At 40.3% G+C, this 17,576-nt stretch overlaps 2 long non-coding RNA genes across 12 annotated transcripts in view; one reads left to right on the top strand and one right to left on the bottom strand.

Annotated features, from left to right (window-relative positions):
* LOC148007933 (uncharacterized) overlaps positions 1–17,576 on the top strand; it is a 258,830-nt gene that overhangs the window by 57,005 nt on the left and 184,249 nt on the right. For 5 of the 11 annotated variants that reach the window (XR_015648240.1, XR_015648249.1, XR_015648250.1 and 2 more), the window contains one exon: positions 3,520–3,601. The exons of 1 other annotated variant lie outside the window; for it this stretch is intronic. This is a non-coding gene — a long non-coding RNA (uncharacterized LOC148007933). Of the gene's footprint in view, positions 1–3,519; positions 3,871–17,576 lie in introns of those variants that run through there. 5 more of the 11 variants (XR_015648242.1, XR_015648245.1, XR_015648241.1 and 2 more) reach the window with 1 other exon arrangement.
* The window catches only part of LOC148007934 (uncharacterized), a 61,950-nt gene continuing 47,361 nt past the window's right edge, over positions 2,988–17,576 (bottom strand). Inside the window, exons 4-7 of the long non-coding RNA XR_015648280.1 lie at positions 17,217–17,292; positions 16,440–16,565; positions 3,743–3,841; positions 2,988–3,611 (exon numbers count right to left, since the gene is read on the bottom strand). This is a non-coding gene — a long non-coding RNA (uncharacterized LOC148007934). The remainder of the gene's footprint in view (positions 3,612–3,742; positions 3,842–16,439; positions 16,566–17,216; positions 17,293–17,576) is intronic.

Genomic DNA, 17,576 nt, shown 5'->3' with positions numbered 1-17,576 from the left:
TCAGGTCTAATTTTCTAATATCAAATTAAAGTAGTCCTAAAGTCATGTGGCCTGCTGGATGTAAAAATCAGGAGGCTTGGAGAAGCTGGATTGCTTTTGTAAAGATTCCAAGCAGTACCCAGTCAGCTTAATCTTGTGGTTGTGAGGTATAGCGTGGGGAGCACTGGTTTAGATATGAGATGTGCTGTGAGGAGATGCAGAGTCATGGCCACTGCAGATGAATCCAAATGAGCCCCACTGCCCAGCAAGGCAGAGATTGTGATAATGAGTGTCTCCTGATCTCCATTCCCACTACTCCACTGATGAAAAATGATTTGGTAGCCTTGCCCCCAATGGTTCCAGATTGCTTCAGAAGGGCTTTAGTAGGTGCTTTGGGTTGACATGGATAAAGACTGTGAGCAGAAAATATTATGTGTAATGACTTCAGACATAGGTGTCATGCTATGTTTTCGTCCTCAGCATATTTCTCAGTAAGAACCCCACTGCGCATTTATATCCATTAGGCCTCTCGAAGTACTAGCAATATGTCGTCTATTAAAACTGCACCACTGCTGTCCACTGAGGCATGTGCAAATCCTTCTGTAGGTGAGAGAGGTTAGACCAGCCTCCATATGTCAGTGGACCTAAGTACAGCCTCCTCTGACAACCTGGCCTGGAAATCTGTCACTGGAAAGGATTCACTTCCATCCTTTAAGAGATTGCTGTGGGAATTTTGGTGGCAAGTCCCACAGTGCTACTGTGCGCTGCCCAGCCCAGATGAGAGCTTTCCTGTACTCCCTATGACTGTCCTCAATGTTCTCCTCCCTGTGGCTGTCCTCACTGTGCATGAATAGCCTCTTGTGTTTTCACCAGCGTCCCTGCCCTGCACTTCCTAGAGAGCTCCGTGAAGTCTAAGCCACCCAGCATTACAAACAGAGGCACTCATGTCGCTAAATCAATTTCCTCTGTGTTTGCTGGCCTAAACGTTTCTCTGAAGGAGAATGAAAGAGGACGGAGCTAGACTTTAATTTTTTGGAAATGTATGCCATGTCTCCCTCAAAATCTAATTTTCTAGATTAATGAATCATATCGGATACTGTAAATTAGAAATTACCCCCACTGCAAGGAAGGAATCGTGAATAAGTTGAAGTCACTTATTGAAAAATTGAAAAAGACATCGTGGTCTCCACATGTCACACACTCTTGAGCATAGCTTTGCGATTTCTATGCCCAGTGAACTGAACTGGTTCTTTGCAAGCAAAAAGTCTTCCTTGTATTTTTGTTCTCCCTGGTTCCAAAAAGGGCAATGGCTTCCCCTTTATCCTGGTTCTTGGAAACTTAGAAAGGATGTACACTTGAGAGAGACACTGAAATATCAAATGTTCAACACAGCAGCCTATTGACAAAATGGTGATGTCATTTTATATTACAGTAAAACTATTGGCATAGCACAAGTACACCTGGGAAGTCATTGATGTATCTGTGTCTCAAAAGCACTGATGGGGAGTCTGACTGTGGAATACCCCGGATGGAGTTCTGTGAACTTCATGAGTATCCAGGCAAACAGCAGCTCAACAGTTGGTTGGTGAGCTTTTCCTGTGCAGCCCTCTCCTTTACAGACTGCAAAGGAGGCTTTAACCAGCTATGGGGCAGCAGAATAAGCGTTCTCTGGCTCTCATGAAGCCACTGTTTCCCTGTCCTGGAGGGTCAAGGTCAAGCTTTCAGGGGATCCCAAATCCGTTGTGATGTGTGTGTGGTCATTGTGATGATAAAATGAAAAACCAAAGGATCTGAAAGCCATTGGTGAACTACAAATCACTACAATGGGAACTTGAGGGATTCTGGGGGCCAGGGGGATGGAATTGGTTTCCTCTGAGTCCCACAGTTTAGGGCCTGACAGTGTACCAGAGTATTTGGACATGGTTTCTAATCCTTGCATTAGTTCATGGAGATTAATATTTTTATGATTTGATTCTCTCTAACATGTTTGTTAACTGTTCTAAATAATGTGAACACCTTGTAGCATGAAAATATACCTGCGGAGAACATAAGGCTTTCTCCCATGTTTTTATTTCAACCTTGTATGTTTCTAGATTTCTCTGTGTTGGTAGATGAGTCCACATCGATGTTAACAGCTACATGTTATCCTGCTATTAGAGTAGAGCACTGATTATCTGGACAGACAGGCAGCTTATTTTTCCCACTTCGCAGTTGCATACGTTGGTGCCTATACTAATTATCTCGTATATAAACAGTCAACACTGTACCCCGGATTCCGTGTAAGCAGCTTGTATTCTGTCAGTGCTGTAGGAATAGGAGCCTGGAAGGTGGATTCCCGCAATGTCTCTGGCATCCTTGACAGGAATACCCTTGCTTGCAGAAATTACTTCAACGGCATGAATAGAGGCAGCCACAGGCTTCAGCAATGACAGCCATAGCAGAAAGAGAAGAGGCTAGGAATATAGGCTTCTGGTTCATGGCAAGGGATGGCCCTCAAATAGCAAGGACCCCAGTAGCATATAAATGTGTCTTCTAGGACAACTTTGCTCTGAGGACCTAAATGCAGTAGTAACTTCCTGTACATGGTATGAATAGTTTTACCTCTTTCCTCTTTAACCTATTAACCTTGAGTACTCTTGTATTAAATACCTTCTGCTTCGTAGAAATAGACTAATTCTTATTTTCTTATTAGATCATAATGACACACTTCATGATATATTCCTGGTTATGACACACACACACACACACACACACACACACACACACACACACACACACACAGAGGACTGTCTTATGTTCACACCTTTAAAAACAGGAACAATATCTTAGAATATGAATGTGATAAATACTTTATTTATCACATGGAAATCAAATATAAATAAATAAACAAATAAATAGTTAAATGTTCCAGAAAACTACAGAATCCTGGTGGCTTAATATGGTGTTCAGATTTATTCTTCCAAGACATTATAGCCCAGTGGGACCAAGAGCAGCACACTGTGTGATAATTCAGTTAGACTGTTTTATTTTGTAATTTTTTTTTCTGTATAAGCAGAAAACATATCCTCTTTCTTCCTTAATGGGTACATCAAATCATTTTTGAAAGAATCCAGTCTCTCTGACAGCCAAATCCCTGAACATATGGCTGTGTTAGGAAAAATATCTTTGGTCAAATGGTTGAAACAGGGTAGGTGCTGGCAGGGGTATCATCCTTTGATATTCCTTGTGTTGTGTTTGTAGCTCTCAGATTTTATTCCAATCAGTGGCAGATATGAGCATAGTCATTCTATACCAAGCCCTTCATCTGGGGGAGAATGAGCACAGGAGATAGTGCGAGGGGAGGGGCTGTGGGACTGACAAGTGTCCACGAATTATTTATCACTGTTATAGATCGGCACAGAGCACCATCCTGTTGGCTTCTCACTTTTAAATGGGCAGGGAAGAAGGCCAAGGCTGTTTTTCATTATCTCCTGAGAGAATGTGAGTCTGTGGTGTTTGTATTTTTATTAACTCGGAGAGTTTTGTTTCATCTCTTTCTAGATGATTCCAGAGGAAATCAGACTCTGTACATCTCATGTTATGCTTGGGATTGCTGGCAGATTCTTAATCATTCACGAGGATGGTAAGAAATACTGAAACCAAATAGAAAATTAAAAAGAAAGAAAACACCAGAGTGAGAAGAGAGTAGAAGATAAATCTCCATTGTTGTGTTTAACTTCATTGTCAAGTAGACGAGACTATAATCATCGTTGAGGATCCATACTTGTGAGTGTATCTCTGGAGTCTCTCCAACTAGGTTCAACTGCAGAGGAAGACTCAAGCTGAATGTGGGTAGCACCACTCCATGCACTGTAATCCTGGGCTGTAGAAAAATAAAGAAAAAGAAAGGTAGCTGGGCACCAGCATTTGTTTCATTTCCTGCCTGAGTAGACTGAGACCTGCCACCTCATGCTCCTGACACCACACCTAGAGCCACACTCATGTCCTGTCTGTGATGGGCTGTACCACAACCATGAGTCCAAACAAATACAATCTGACTGAAGTTGCCACGTATTGGGTCAAAGCAGTGAGCAAATTAACAAATGGATCCAGGTTCATTGGTACCCTAGAAAATCATGAATTGGAAAATCAGACCCAATCAATAATGGTGGCAGCATTAAAAATTTTCCAGGAGAAAATTTGCCTTCAAATAAAGTGTAATTTCCTCACTTCCAGGTATAACTTGAACATCAAAGAATATCAAAGGCCTCTTGATCTTTAAGATGATTATTTGACTATTGTGAATCTGTGTAGCTCTGAGTATGTACCAGAGATTTTCAGAATAGTCATTCTGTATTCTGACAGCCAGACTAAGGGGAAAAAGGAGACCAGACTAATGCTGATTCTTTGCACACTTAGTGAATTGGGTAGTGAGCAGCTGCAGATTTAGGAGATGCCATGTGGTCAATGATAGCTGGTCTTCAACTTCTAATGATTCAGTGGTTCCCCAGAGTGATCCCTGGACACAACTCTTGTTATACTCAGTGTGGCATAGCTCCTTGTAGTCTTAGGTAGAGAGAAAAAATTGGAAGAAGGGTAGACCAGAGAGACTGTGAGTAAGTGACAGACAGAGAGAGCAAGAGCTAGTGAGCAAGAGAGAGAGAGAGAGAAAGAGAGAGAGAGATACAGAGAGAGAGATACAGAGACAGAGATACAGAGAGAGACAGAGAGAGAGAGAGAGATACAGAGACAGAGATACAGAGACAGAGATACAGAGAGAGACAGAGAGAGACAGAGAGAGAGAGAGAGAGAGAGACAGAGAGAGAGAGAGAGAGAGAGAGAGAGAGACAGAGAGAGAGAGAGAGAGAGAGTTGTTATGGGTGAAACTAACATGATACTTCCTTCAATCAGCTTTCTGTTATTTTTGGTTTCTCATCATTCTTAAAGTATACAAATATCTTACAGACTCAAAAAACCATTTGTCATTTCTCCTTCATTTTTCCCTCCCCACTGCCTAATTTCAGGGACTTGAACTGCAAAGGTGCTGTTAAGAGTCTACAAATCTTTTCAGTGTTGAGTTAGGACGCATTTGGGGAGTCTTTTATAAAGAACAACACTTCCTAAGGTCAGTGGTCCAGTATCTTTGATAGCACAGATGTGTTCTGATCCTAGCAGTTCAGCTGAGAAGTGAAGAAGTGTAAAGTAGAGGCAATTGGTGGTAAAATAATGTTGGGATAAAGAGTAGATGCCCTGGCATCATCCAAGCCCTGTCTAAACCCAAGCTTCACTGCTTAGGGACTATGAACTGTTTGCTCTTCAGTTTATAACTTTACTTCAGGGAGTCCTCTCAGTGGACTGTACACTTCAGTGAGATTTTCTCAGTGGTGCTTAAGTGAGGAAGCCTTTATAACAATGTACTTGTTTTGACTCAGTTCTCATCTTCATTTCCTAAAATTCCACAGCTCAGTCTGCAGCCTAGAATCCCAGCGTGAGAGCAATAAACACACAAGGCATCTTCAGCATAGCACTTGGCCCATGAGCTGTAGGTCATTCAAGTTACATGGGATAATCACAAAAACAGGGTCATTCACTGCAGAATGAAATAAGGCCCTGAACGCAGCAGACAGGAATGGCCTTTCATGGGCTGAAGCCCAGTCATGTTTCAGAAAAGTGTTTATTGATTGTTACACAAAAGTTATTTTTAGAGTAAAAAAGTTCCCTATACCAAAGCCCAAGTCAAATTTACATGTTTCTTTAAGGACCACCTCATCCATGCAATTTCAGGCCTTATTGTGTACTGTTTGTAGTCCTCAATAATGCAAAATGTTCCCAGTTTTCCAGGACCATCCTGTGACTAAAGTCATGTAAAGGCTGTAAAACTCCCCCCAAAACAAAAATCCAACATTTCTAGTATCAAGAAAACAATCATAGTCTTCTACAATGATTTCCTCAAGGTCTAAGTACTTCTAGAAAAGCACTACTTCACTCTGTGTGCACTCTGGTGAGAGGAATAACCATCAAACAGTCATGCATATTGTATCATATATCATATATACCATCTACCATCTATCATCATATATCATCATGTATGATATAATATATATCACATATAGCATATCACATATCATCATACATCATACTTCACATTTTATATTTTATATTTCATATTTTTCATTTTGTATTTTGTATTTCATATTATATATTATGCATATTATGTATGTTTTCCTGGATTTTTACCCCCAAATTATATAACAGTTCTTGACAGTCTTCATTTAAATATTGACAAGTTGACATGAGAGATGTAATCAATATTCAACCCAAGATTAAGGATCATGATAGATGCATTCTAGAGACCAACCCTCCCTGCAATAGATATGGAACAAGACACAAAATGTCTCTGTGGGTTATCGTGCATGTATTTTGACTTTGTGGAGAGCCTAGAGAACTTTATGAAAAACAACCATGCTGCGTCCTGTTAACTGCAAGTTTCAGTGGTACAGATAGGCCATGGGTAGATTCTGACACACCAGAGTAAGAAACACAAGTGAGAGCCAGGAGTCTTCAGGTGAGGTACTTGCTCCCTGAAGTTTCTGGTTTCTTTGGAGACTCAGTTGTAGCATGTGATGTTTTTCTGAAACTGTCTTATGAGAGGATATTTTTGGTGAAGCAGACACGTCTTGCTGAACACAGACACATGGTATTTTTCTGGAAACTTCCTGGGAAAAGGGCATGTGCTATTTTGCCAGAGTAGATGTTAGATAGAACATGTGATGTTTGAAAGAGTATAAATATCACCCAACAGACAATAGATAATGCTTGGTGGTATTGGTTCGCCTTGCCACCCTTTACTGCCCATCATTTGTCATGCCTTCTTAGAGAGAAAAGCACCAAAGAACTTCTGTTGGTATCCTAGCTGGAAGCTTCTTGCCTCTTCCATGAACTAAAGCCTATTGGCAGAGCCTCACAGTTACTTCTGGATCAAACTGCCATTCCTGATTTGTGAATGGTGTTTGCAAGTAGATCGAGTTAAAGCTGCTGAATCATGTAAATTGAACTGCTGATATCCCAACGATGCAGATTGTATTTGCTGCAAAGAATCCTCTGCTCTATTAACCTTTCCTTTCTACTAACCCTGTTGGGTGTTGGGCTAGAAGGAAGACTAAAGCATTTAAGTGCACTTATTAAAGTTAGTTTTGGAAAATGTAAGCCTATAACTCCTCATAGAAGAAACGAAATCAATGGAAACTTGAACATAGAAAAGCTTTGGGGCCAGGTATGGAACCTGCTTAGCTCATTTTCTTTTCTCAGCCTTGTCTCAGTTCTCAGGAAGCCTGAAAAGTGAAGAAGTTAAACTGTGAAACCAGAAGATATACACATACATAGACACATACACATATACATACACCTGTATGGTTTTTTAACAAATGACAGAGTGTTTTCTTATACAAGAACCATTCAGGGACTAACTATTCATGGTAAGGATGCTTTGGAGAGTTTCTTTAAGTAAAATGTGGTTGATTTGTATTTGAGTCGAGAATTTCTGTGAAATCTACACAATTTCTTTCCCTAGTGAAGTTAATAACAATGTTACCTTATCTGTAGGCCAAATGCAGACCCCTACCATGGTCTACCACAGTTTACTGGCTGATTTCTCAGGATAGATACAGCCTTGTGATTTTTAACTAATACTTTACTTTCAGTGTGTATAACTGTTTCCTTTCTCACTAAAGCCCCACTTAGCAAAACCCCCCATCCAGAAACAGCAAGTGAGATGAGTTATCACCTTCATTTCTGCAAAATCTCTGAATTGTCCTGGAAACACTAGATATAAGGCTATAAAATTCAGGACCTGACTCTCTTTACTATTAAAAGGAAGAATAAAATCTTTTAAGAATATAGTATTAGTCAAGATGTAAAGCAGTACATTTTCTATTGGCAAAAATCTTGTGGCTCTCTGGAGACTTTGCCATGGAGGACAGGATGTGATGATAGACAGGATGTGAAGATAGATAGGATGTGATGGTAGACAGGATGTAACAGTGGAATGAGGTAAGACTTGACCTGAGTCTTAACTACTGGGAGACTCCTGTGAATGAGACATGAGACCAGAGATTGATGCAAAGGCAAGAGGTTTATTATTCCAGCAAGCTGGGGGTCAGCCTACATCAGAAGGAGAGGCAACCCTGAACTATCCATTAGTACAGTTTTTATATATTTTATAAAGGGCTGGTTACAGCGATGGTGATTGGACATACAAGCTTTGGTGGACTCAAATGACCTTAAGGTTGCTGCTGACTCAGGCAGAACTGGCGTCCCTTATCTGTATTCCTGGTGCTGCTGTTAGATAAGGTTGGGACAGCCCTTCCTTAGAGGAAAGGGCTGCCTGGTGTCATGAGGACATTCCAGGAATTGTGGACAGATAAGATTGGGACATTCCTTCTTGGATGGGAGGGGCTCTTTGGCGCCCTGAGGCTGGAGGAAAATTACTAGCCCTTTTCTTTCCATGTGAAAGTAGACAGGATGTGACGGTAGACAGGATGCAATAGTAGAATGATGTGATCATAGACAGGATGCAATAGTAGAATGATGTGATGATAGAATGATATGATGGTAGACAGGATGCAATAGTAGAATGATGTGATGGTAGAATGATGTGGTGCTAGACAGACCATGATGGTAGACATCATGTGATGATAGATGAGATGTGATTGTAGATGGAATGTGATCACAGAATGATGTGATGGTCCACTGTATGTGATGAATGGTAGAAGGGATGTAATATTACCTACCTTTCCCTTTCCTAGAGAACAGAGCAGCATCAGTGAGGAAGCCAACCTGACATCAACTTTATTCAGGACTCTGTTTGGGTAGCTATAGCACAACCTAGTTTTACACTTTGGTAGATAATAAAGAAATTTGATAATCAGTACTGGTTATACCTTACCAATCACCAGACAGTGACATGATGCAGGACCTTTTGCTAGAAGGATATTCGCTGCTTCATGCCACCTGTAACTATTCTTATAAGGTTTCCTTTTCACTTAATACTCACAGAATTTCAAATTGTGAAACTTCCAGGGTAGGTGGCACCAAGCTGAACATTTGACAGTATCTTAGAATTATCCACAGAGGAATATTTATGCCACTGTAAATGACAAATGCTAAAATCAAAGCTTTTTCTTGTGTATGTGTATGCATATGTGTCTGTGTGTATGCATGTGTGTGTTCACACATACATGTGTGTCTGCGTGTGTATGAACAGTGATGGAAGGACAGTGACTGGAGCATGAGTTATTCTGCAAAACTAGTTTTTTTACTTGTTTGCTTTTTGTTTTTGTTTTTATATCATTAGGACAAGAAGGGCTTACAAGGCATTATACATACTTTTGTCCATTTCGTGAGAAAGCTAGGTATCTATATTAATTATTGAGTGGTTGAAAATTTTCTAGATATATCTACCTTGTGCATGAAGACAGGTCAAAGACACAAGTCTATTGGTGATATTTCTTACTAATGGGCTGAGCTTTCTTCTCCAGTCTTTGGCTGATGATATTGAGGTTTGATACAGTGATATTGATACTCCCTGTTCACTGCAAGAGAAAAAAATCAGAGGACTTTTCCAGGCAGAGAGAAGTACTTATGGCTAACTGGGAAAGTGACCTCACATCCAGAAAGGAGATTAAAATGAAAAAGTCCACCAGCACTCCACCATGAGCTCAATGCCTCTCTGTTACATAAACATCAATTAAAATACTTATTCTTAAATTATTATTCTCATCCACTTTTTATCCAAAAAAGCATTAACAATTTGCAATTCCATCTCAGAACTATTATCTCTGAGATGATATTAATTACAATGGTGCCAGTTGGGTACAATTCTCCCTAAACTAACAGCCACACCAGCCTACCCCCATTCCCATGCTCTTGAGCCTGGATCTTGCTCTTTTCTTTCTCAGAGCATTTGTGTTCTTGCTTACTTAACATTTAAATTATTTCAATGTCCTATTTCTCATCTCTCTGATGAGCGTAAAGCTCCAGAGTGCCTGAGTCTTGGAATGTTGGAGTTCCATGCCTAGAAGAATTTATACATGGCTTAAATGTTCATCACATGTATTTTAATGAATTTCATTCCTATGGTGTGAACTGGGGGACCTTGTACTTTGGCCATTTTTTCCCCTCTGTGTTCACTTGAAAATAGGTGTGCATGGAGAGAACAATAAAGACAGAAGAAATATGCCTCTGCTGCTGTGTGAATAGCTTAGCTTCCATGTTGTGGAAACTACTACAGAAATAATCTATTTGTGATTAAAGATATTGGGAACTTCAAACAGGTCCAGAGAGCATAGCACTACTGGAATTTCCATTGCATCTCTGCCATGCACTGGAGCCCCACATTATCTCAAGGACTTAATGGTCACCAATGGTTCGTGTGTGCCAAGATCTGATCTGGACAATGATGAAGCATTCACTTTATTTTAATTCTAAGAAACCCCCAAAGTGTATGATGTTGCATATACTTTGTATGATGTTGGGCTTCCAGGTATTCAAAGTGTTCTAAGAAGAGGAGATCAGGAGGTGGTGAGCGCTCTCTTAGAGGTGGGACTGACTAGGATGTATGTTGTAAGGGAGATGGAAACAGATGTCTTGCCAGGCCTGGATAGAGCATCAGTGAAGGGCCAAAAGAAATTATTCCTCCCAAGTCTAGCTTGGTAAAACAGTGAGTTTACGGGTGTCACTCACAGGAGCATGACCAATATTTCTTAGCATGTGTAACTGAATGACAGCTGGTAGTGTCAAAAATTCCCAGCTCTGCATGTACAGTAACTCATGAAAGCTGCATTCTTAGAGTTATTTGTCCTACTTGCTGGCAGCTTCATGGAAGAGTCTCCTCTCATTAATGGAATTGAATCAAAGAGTCAGAGATAAATCCACACACCTATGGACACTTGACTTTTGACAAAGAAGGAAAAATGTATATAGCATTGGGGAAAGGCCATGTGAATTTTTAACACTTTCAGAGCTTCTAAGACCAACAGCCAGCTTCCTGAATACTAAGAACTTTCTCCCTCCCTTCCTTTCTCCCTCCCTTCCTTTTTCCCTCCCTTCCTTTTTCCCTCCCTCCCTTTCTCCCTCCCTTCCTTTCTCCATCCCTTCCTTTCTCTCTCTTCAAGAAGAAAGTTTTAATCTGGAGGCAATAGTTGAGCTCCTCTGAGTCCAATTCACAATCATACCAGAATGGCTCAGCCTTGCTGCAAGACTGTGGGAACTGAGGGATTTAGCACATCCTGGCATGATAAACATGGCACTAGCAATTGTCTCCCTTCCTCCATTCCCTTTTTCTGGCTAAAACCCCTTAGATTATATTCTTAATGCTTAGCCACCAAGATCTATTCCCCTTATTTGGCCATCCCCTACCACTTCAAGGCTGACCACCAAGGTCCAGTTCTCAAAGTATAAAAGTCCAGCAGTCAAAAGCCCACTTTCGACTCCCTAATTAACATGCCCAATCAAAAGTAAATTCCTCACTATAACACAGAGTTTTTCCTTTATAAACTGCAATTGTCCTATGGGCCATGTCTCCTCTCCATCCAGAGGCTGTCCTTTCTCCCCCCAACCCCCAACCTTCAGCCCAGGATAAATATCCCTTCTACTCTTTCTTAATTCTCCTCTCTCCTCCTTTTTCCTCAGTCTCCTTTCTTCATCTCTCATTCCCTGTTCTTTGACTCTCTGGAGCAAATAAATCTTCTCTGTGCTCAGAACTTAATCTTATGGTGTCTTGTGCTGCCTTCAAGACCCTTTCAGACACCAGGTTTCACTCTTTTTGGTTAATGCACCCTGGGAAGGAAGATGAGACTGCAGTTATTTCAAGGGTTGTATAAAGGAATTGAAATTGCCTGTATAGAATTGCTTATCCCAGTACTGGCAATCATTAAAGGATCTCCCTTCCTGTGTTTCTTAGCAGTAAGTAGAAAGCTGAAGCTTTCAGTATAGAATACTCGAGGACCTTAGGCTGGAAAGCATCTAAACATGTGTCAGGTCTCCACACTCTTCATGTGTTGGGCCTCTGTGTACTCATGGATCCCTAGAAATATGCTGGCCCTTTTCAGGGACAAGTACTAAATTTGACCAGGAAGTCAACCCATATTCAATGTGAACATGACTTCAGACTCATATTTGGAGAGACACAAACACAGTAATGAAGCCATCATGTTTTCAAAATAAACTTTACAAATTTATAAATGAAGCACAAAGAAATTAAGTAAAATAAGTTTATGTGGATGAAAAATATGAAAACTTAACCATGCTCCGTAGAATGTTAAACACTTTTCTATTTGACACGTTCTTTTTTGCATTATTTATGTATTTATTTATTCAGTTTATATCTCAATATCAGCCTCCCTCCTCCCAGTACGTACTCTCAGATATCCTCTCTGCATCCTACATCCCCTTCTCCTCTGAGAAAGGGAATCCCCCCGGTATCAACCCTCCATAAACACACACACACACACACACACACACACACACACACACACACACACACACACATATCAAGTCGCTGTAGGGTTAGGCATATCTTCTAACACTGAGTCAGAACAAGACAGCCCAGGTAGGAGAACTGGATCTATGGGCAGGCAACAGATTCAGACAACCCCTGATCCTGTTGTTGGAGAATCCACATAAAGACCAAGCTACACATGTGCTACATATGTGCAAGGGCCTAGGTCCACACATTATTGCTTTTTGTTTGGTGTTTCTGTCTCTGGAAGCCTCCACAGGTCCAGGTTAGTTGACTCTGTTGGTCTTCCTGTGGAGTCCCTGTCTTCATGTCCATCAATCTTCCTCAGGACTCCCTGAGTTCTATATAATGTTTGACTGTGAGTCTCTGTATCTCTTTCCATTGGAAATTAGGACAATTATGCTAGGCTCCTGTCTGCAAGTATAAGAAAAGTATCATTAATAGAGTCAGGGATTGGTTCTTGCCCATGGCATGGGTCTCAATTTGGGCCAGTCACTGGTTGGCTATTCCCTCCATCTTTGCTCTATCTTTGTTCCTGCACAACTTGAAGGCAGAACACATTTTCGGTCAAAGATTTTGTGGGTGGGTTGCTGTACTTATTCCTTCACTGGAGTCCTGACTGACTACAGGAAGTGGCCACTTCAGGATTCATATCTGCCACTGCTAGGAGTTTCAGCCAGATATGCTGCTTAGACACTCTGCTCCCCATCCCAGATGATGTCACATCCTAGACATGCTTCTCCACTGCTGATTTCCATTTTCTCTGCCCCATTCTTCCTATACCTGAAAACCCTACCCTACTCCCCTTCCCTTCCCCTGTTCCACCCAGTTCCCTCCCTCCGTCCACCTCCAGTATCTATTTTATTTTCCTTTCTGAGAAAGATTCAACCATTCTACCTTGGGATCTCCTTGTTATTTGGTTTCTTTGAGCCTGTGAATTGTATCCACATGGTTATTTTATACTTTATGGGTAATATCCACTTATAAGTGAATATATACCATGCATGTTCTTTTGGGTCTGGGTTACCTCACTCAGGATATTTTCTATTTCTACCCATTTGCCTGCAAAATTCATGACATCCTTGTTTTTTAATAGCTGAGTAGTATTCCACTGTGTACATGAACCATATTTTTGTTATCTATTCTTTAGTTAAGGGACATCTAAGTTGTTTCCAGTTTCTGACTAATATAAATAAAGCTACTATGAACATAGTTGAGCAACTGTCTTGGTGGAGCATAATTTGGGTATATGCCCAGGAGTGGGATAGCTATCTCATGAGATAGGACTATTTCCAGTTTTCTAAGAAACCAAGAAGTTGATTTCCAGAGTGATGTACAAGATTTTACTTCCACCAGCAATTAGGAGTGTTTTCCATGCTCTATTCATCAGCATGTGGTATCTATTGAGTTTTTGATCTTAGTCATTATGATGGGTGTCAGATAGAATCACACAGAGAAGTTAGGGATGAAATACCCTTTACAATAGCTGCAAATAATACAAAATATCTTGGTATAATTCTAACCCAGCAAGTGAAAGATCTGTCTGACAAGAACTTTAAGTCCCTGAAGCAAGAAACTGAAGAAGATATCAGAAGATGGAAAGATCTCCCATGCTCATGAGTTGGTAGGATTAACATAGTAAAATTGTCATATTAGCAGATGCAATTTATAGATTCAAGGCAATTCCAATCAAAATTCCACCAATTTTTTTGACAGACCTTGAAAGAACTATTCTCAACTTCACACTGAAAAACAAAAAACCCAGGATAACTAAAACAATCCTGAACAATAAAAGAACTTTGGAAGGTATCACCATCACTGATATCAAGCTGTACTACAGAGCATTAGTAATAAAACTTCCTGGTGTTAGTATAGGAGCAGACAATTTGATTAATGGAATTGAATCAAAAAGTCAGAGATAAATCCACACACCTATGGGCACTTAATTTTTGAAAAAGAAGGCAAAAATCATATAATGAAAAAGTAAGAGCATCTTCAAAAATGGTGCTGGTCTAACTGAATGTCTGCATGTAGAAGAATGCAAGTAGGATGATATTTGTCACACTGCACAAAACTCAAGTGCAAGTGGATCAATGTTGCAATAAAATTAAAATAAAAGGTTTCTTTTACATCACACTAGAGCCAGCACCATAGAGCCACATTGCATCTGTGAGATATTTTCATCTCAGTCAACAAAATGTCTCACCCACTAAGCTTGATCCCATATCACACTGCCAATGGCTACTCTCTGAGCTGGGCAACAATCTCTCTACCCATCTAGTTCCCAAGGCAGGTTGCCACCATACAGATATACACACCCGTATTCTGTGGCAGCCCAGTGTGTCCAGCTACCACACACTCTCTTAAACTCAATTAAATCGCCACATGAAAGAACGCACAACACAATAGCCTCTGTTCCAATGATAAGATGTAATTGCCCACCTAGGTAAGATACAGTTTGTTCATCTAGATACACAAAATCCTGTATGCATCCATCCCTTAAGAATAATCATAAAAACTTGTAAATGTGCAGAGAGAAATCTTAACATCCACCTCCGTGTTCTCTAGGCTGCCTCTCCTTACTCCAGTCTCCTCCCCCTCTCTGAAACTTTTCTCCCACCTATCCTTCCTTCTCATCCAATGACAGACCTTGTTATATCCTGTACCTGCCTTCACCTATATAATGATATCAACCTACAGATCAAAGACTCAATGTAAAACCAAATACACTAAATCTAATGGAACAGAAAATGTGGGAAAGCCTTGAACTCATTGGTATAAGAGACAATTTCCTCAAGAGAATACCGATGACTCAGGCACTAAGATCAATGTCATTAGTCATCAGGGAAATGCAAATCTAAATGACTTTGACATGTTCTTAATACGAAGGTCAGGAGTGGAGCCTGGAATTGAATTTGACATATTTTCATGCTCACAAGTTCGGAGATTTTAGACTTGTGCCTCATTTTACATTGACCAATAAATTACTAATAGAATTAATTAGAGTCTTCAAGATGTGAACTTCCAGTGGTCATCTCAAGAGAAGAAGTAGTTAGTGGAGTACTACCCAAACTAAAGTCTTCGACAGGAGCTGGGTGTATTAATAGCTATGCTCATTACAGCTAGCACAAAAGTTTACTCTTAATGACTGTTGAATAAATGCTTTTGGTTGACCCATCAGTGATCCTGGTCCTTGAGAGAATCCAGGAAAGGGTTAACTCCATACTTACAGAAACTAAATACTAGGAAATGATAGAGATGGAGAAATCCTTAAAGCATACCAACTACTTTGCCTTTTGATGTTGATTATCAGTGACAAGAGCCTCTTATTTTGTACAACTTGACACTAAAACTTTCCTAGTTACTTTCAATCTGTTCCTGGCTCTACCCCGTACCAAGGCTCAAGCTGTGCTTCATGCTCTGTGGCCCTTTCAGGAGCATACTGTGTTGCCATTTGTCCCTACCCAGGTGCATCTGTCTAGGCAGTGGCATGTAGCCTCTGCTAGTGACACATTTGTCTTTGTTCTGTACCTTTATCTAATAACCAATTCTTCTTCATCCTGTCAGAGAGAAGATAGACTAGGTCCAATCACACCATTTGTCACAATCAGGACACCGTGTGCTAAGAAGGGTACATTATTGCATTATCTAAACTAAGTGTCTGTGCAAATCATTTTGACAATAAGAAGATACTATGACTTACCAGTAAGGACATTACTGCAAATGCAAATGCACTCTAAATTATGAATTAAGAATAACAAAGTTAGCCCTGTTTAGGCTCACAATAGCTTCCTTAAGCCTTCTTCAAAGTCTCCCAATTATGACAGCTGGTCCTGCTTCAAGCCTCCTTTGTTTATGTTCTCACTCACCCAGGGCAGAGGGTAGGTACAGTTTTGTCCAACACCATTACACAGTGGCCACTATGGATGACCAATTGTTATAAGTGGATTCCTCTTTTCCTTACCTTTGCCGCCAACTTGAAGGAGATATAGAGACGCTAGGTAAATCCTACTTTCAGTTCTGGGTTCTGAACACAATACATTGGATCTTTGACATAGAAGATGCATTTCTCATCTTTTTTCTCGACATCCTGATGAAGCAGAAAAAGAAAGAATCTTATGTATGGACCCCTGGTAGCTGCAAGAGGTACACTACACTCATTTACTACTGATGTGGACTAGAAAGAAGCCTGCCAATGGCCTGGCTTTTATATTTTCCAATGAATTCATTTAATTTGATGATACATGACCACACATGACATTGAAATAATTTTAAAGAACTTTTAAAAAAATTAAGTTTATAGTGACCAAATGCTATGTCATCTTTCTTCTAGATCCATGAAGGTTAGTTCCAAGACCACGTCAGAATCTTTTTAAACCTACACAGTTAGTTTCCTTACGGAATGGTATACCGAATGGCACTTGTAAACGACTTGTTAATAATCTATGTCAGTCTATGTATTTTAAATCATTACCAGGTTACTTATAATCCCTAATCAATGCGTTGTAAAGAACATAAATAGCTCATCAAAATGTAGAGGGTGAGTGACTTTGCATGTCTAACCCCAACTGATAAATCTAGGATGCAACTGCTACGCCCAAGGCTCAGGGAAATGGTAAAGAGGGGCCGAGAAAAGATTGTACAAGCCAGAGTGTTAGGACAAGCACTGCAAGATAGGGTCTTCCAGACATGACAGGGATATGGCAATAAATTAAATGAATTAAAATCTCAATATACTCACCTAAACAAGGCATGCATCATGACAGCACCACCTGACACAAGAGTAAGACAGGGAAGACTTTCACGTGGCCCCACACCTTGGAAAAGAGCTATAGATAGTTAACAGCTGCCGAGAGAAACAGAGTCAGTTTTCTTCTGAAGAAATGAGCCCCTTGATAGGCTATCCAATCCCAAGTAGTCAGTCCTAAATACATGTTCATATAAACAATATTAATTAAAAAAGAAGGCAGTAATATGAGAGGGTGTAGGAGGGACATGGGATGAGTTGGAAGGATGGAAATGATTTTAATACTCATCACGTGTAAACCCTCAACATTTTAAAAAATTAAATTAACAAAAACAATATAATATGTTGTTTCTC

Source organism: Rattus norvegicus, chromosome 1 (genome assembly GCF_021556685.1).
Source record: "Rattus norvegicus strain SHRSP/BbbUtx chromosome 1, alternate assembly SHRSP_T2T, whole genome shotgun sequence".
Lineage (NCBI taxonomy): Eukaryota > Metazoa > Chordata > Mammalia > Rodentia > Muridae > Rattus > Rattus norvegicus.
Note: the sequence above shows the minus strand (reverse complement) of the source record. Positions and strands in the feature narration are given on the sequence as shown.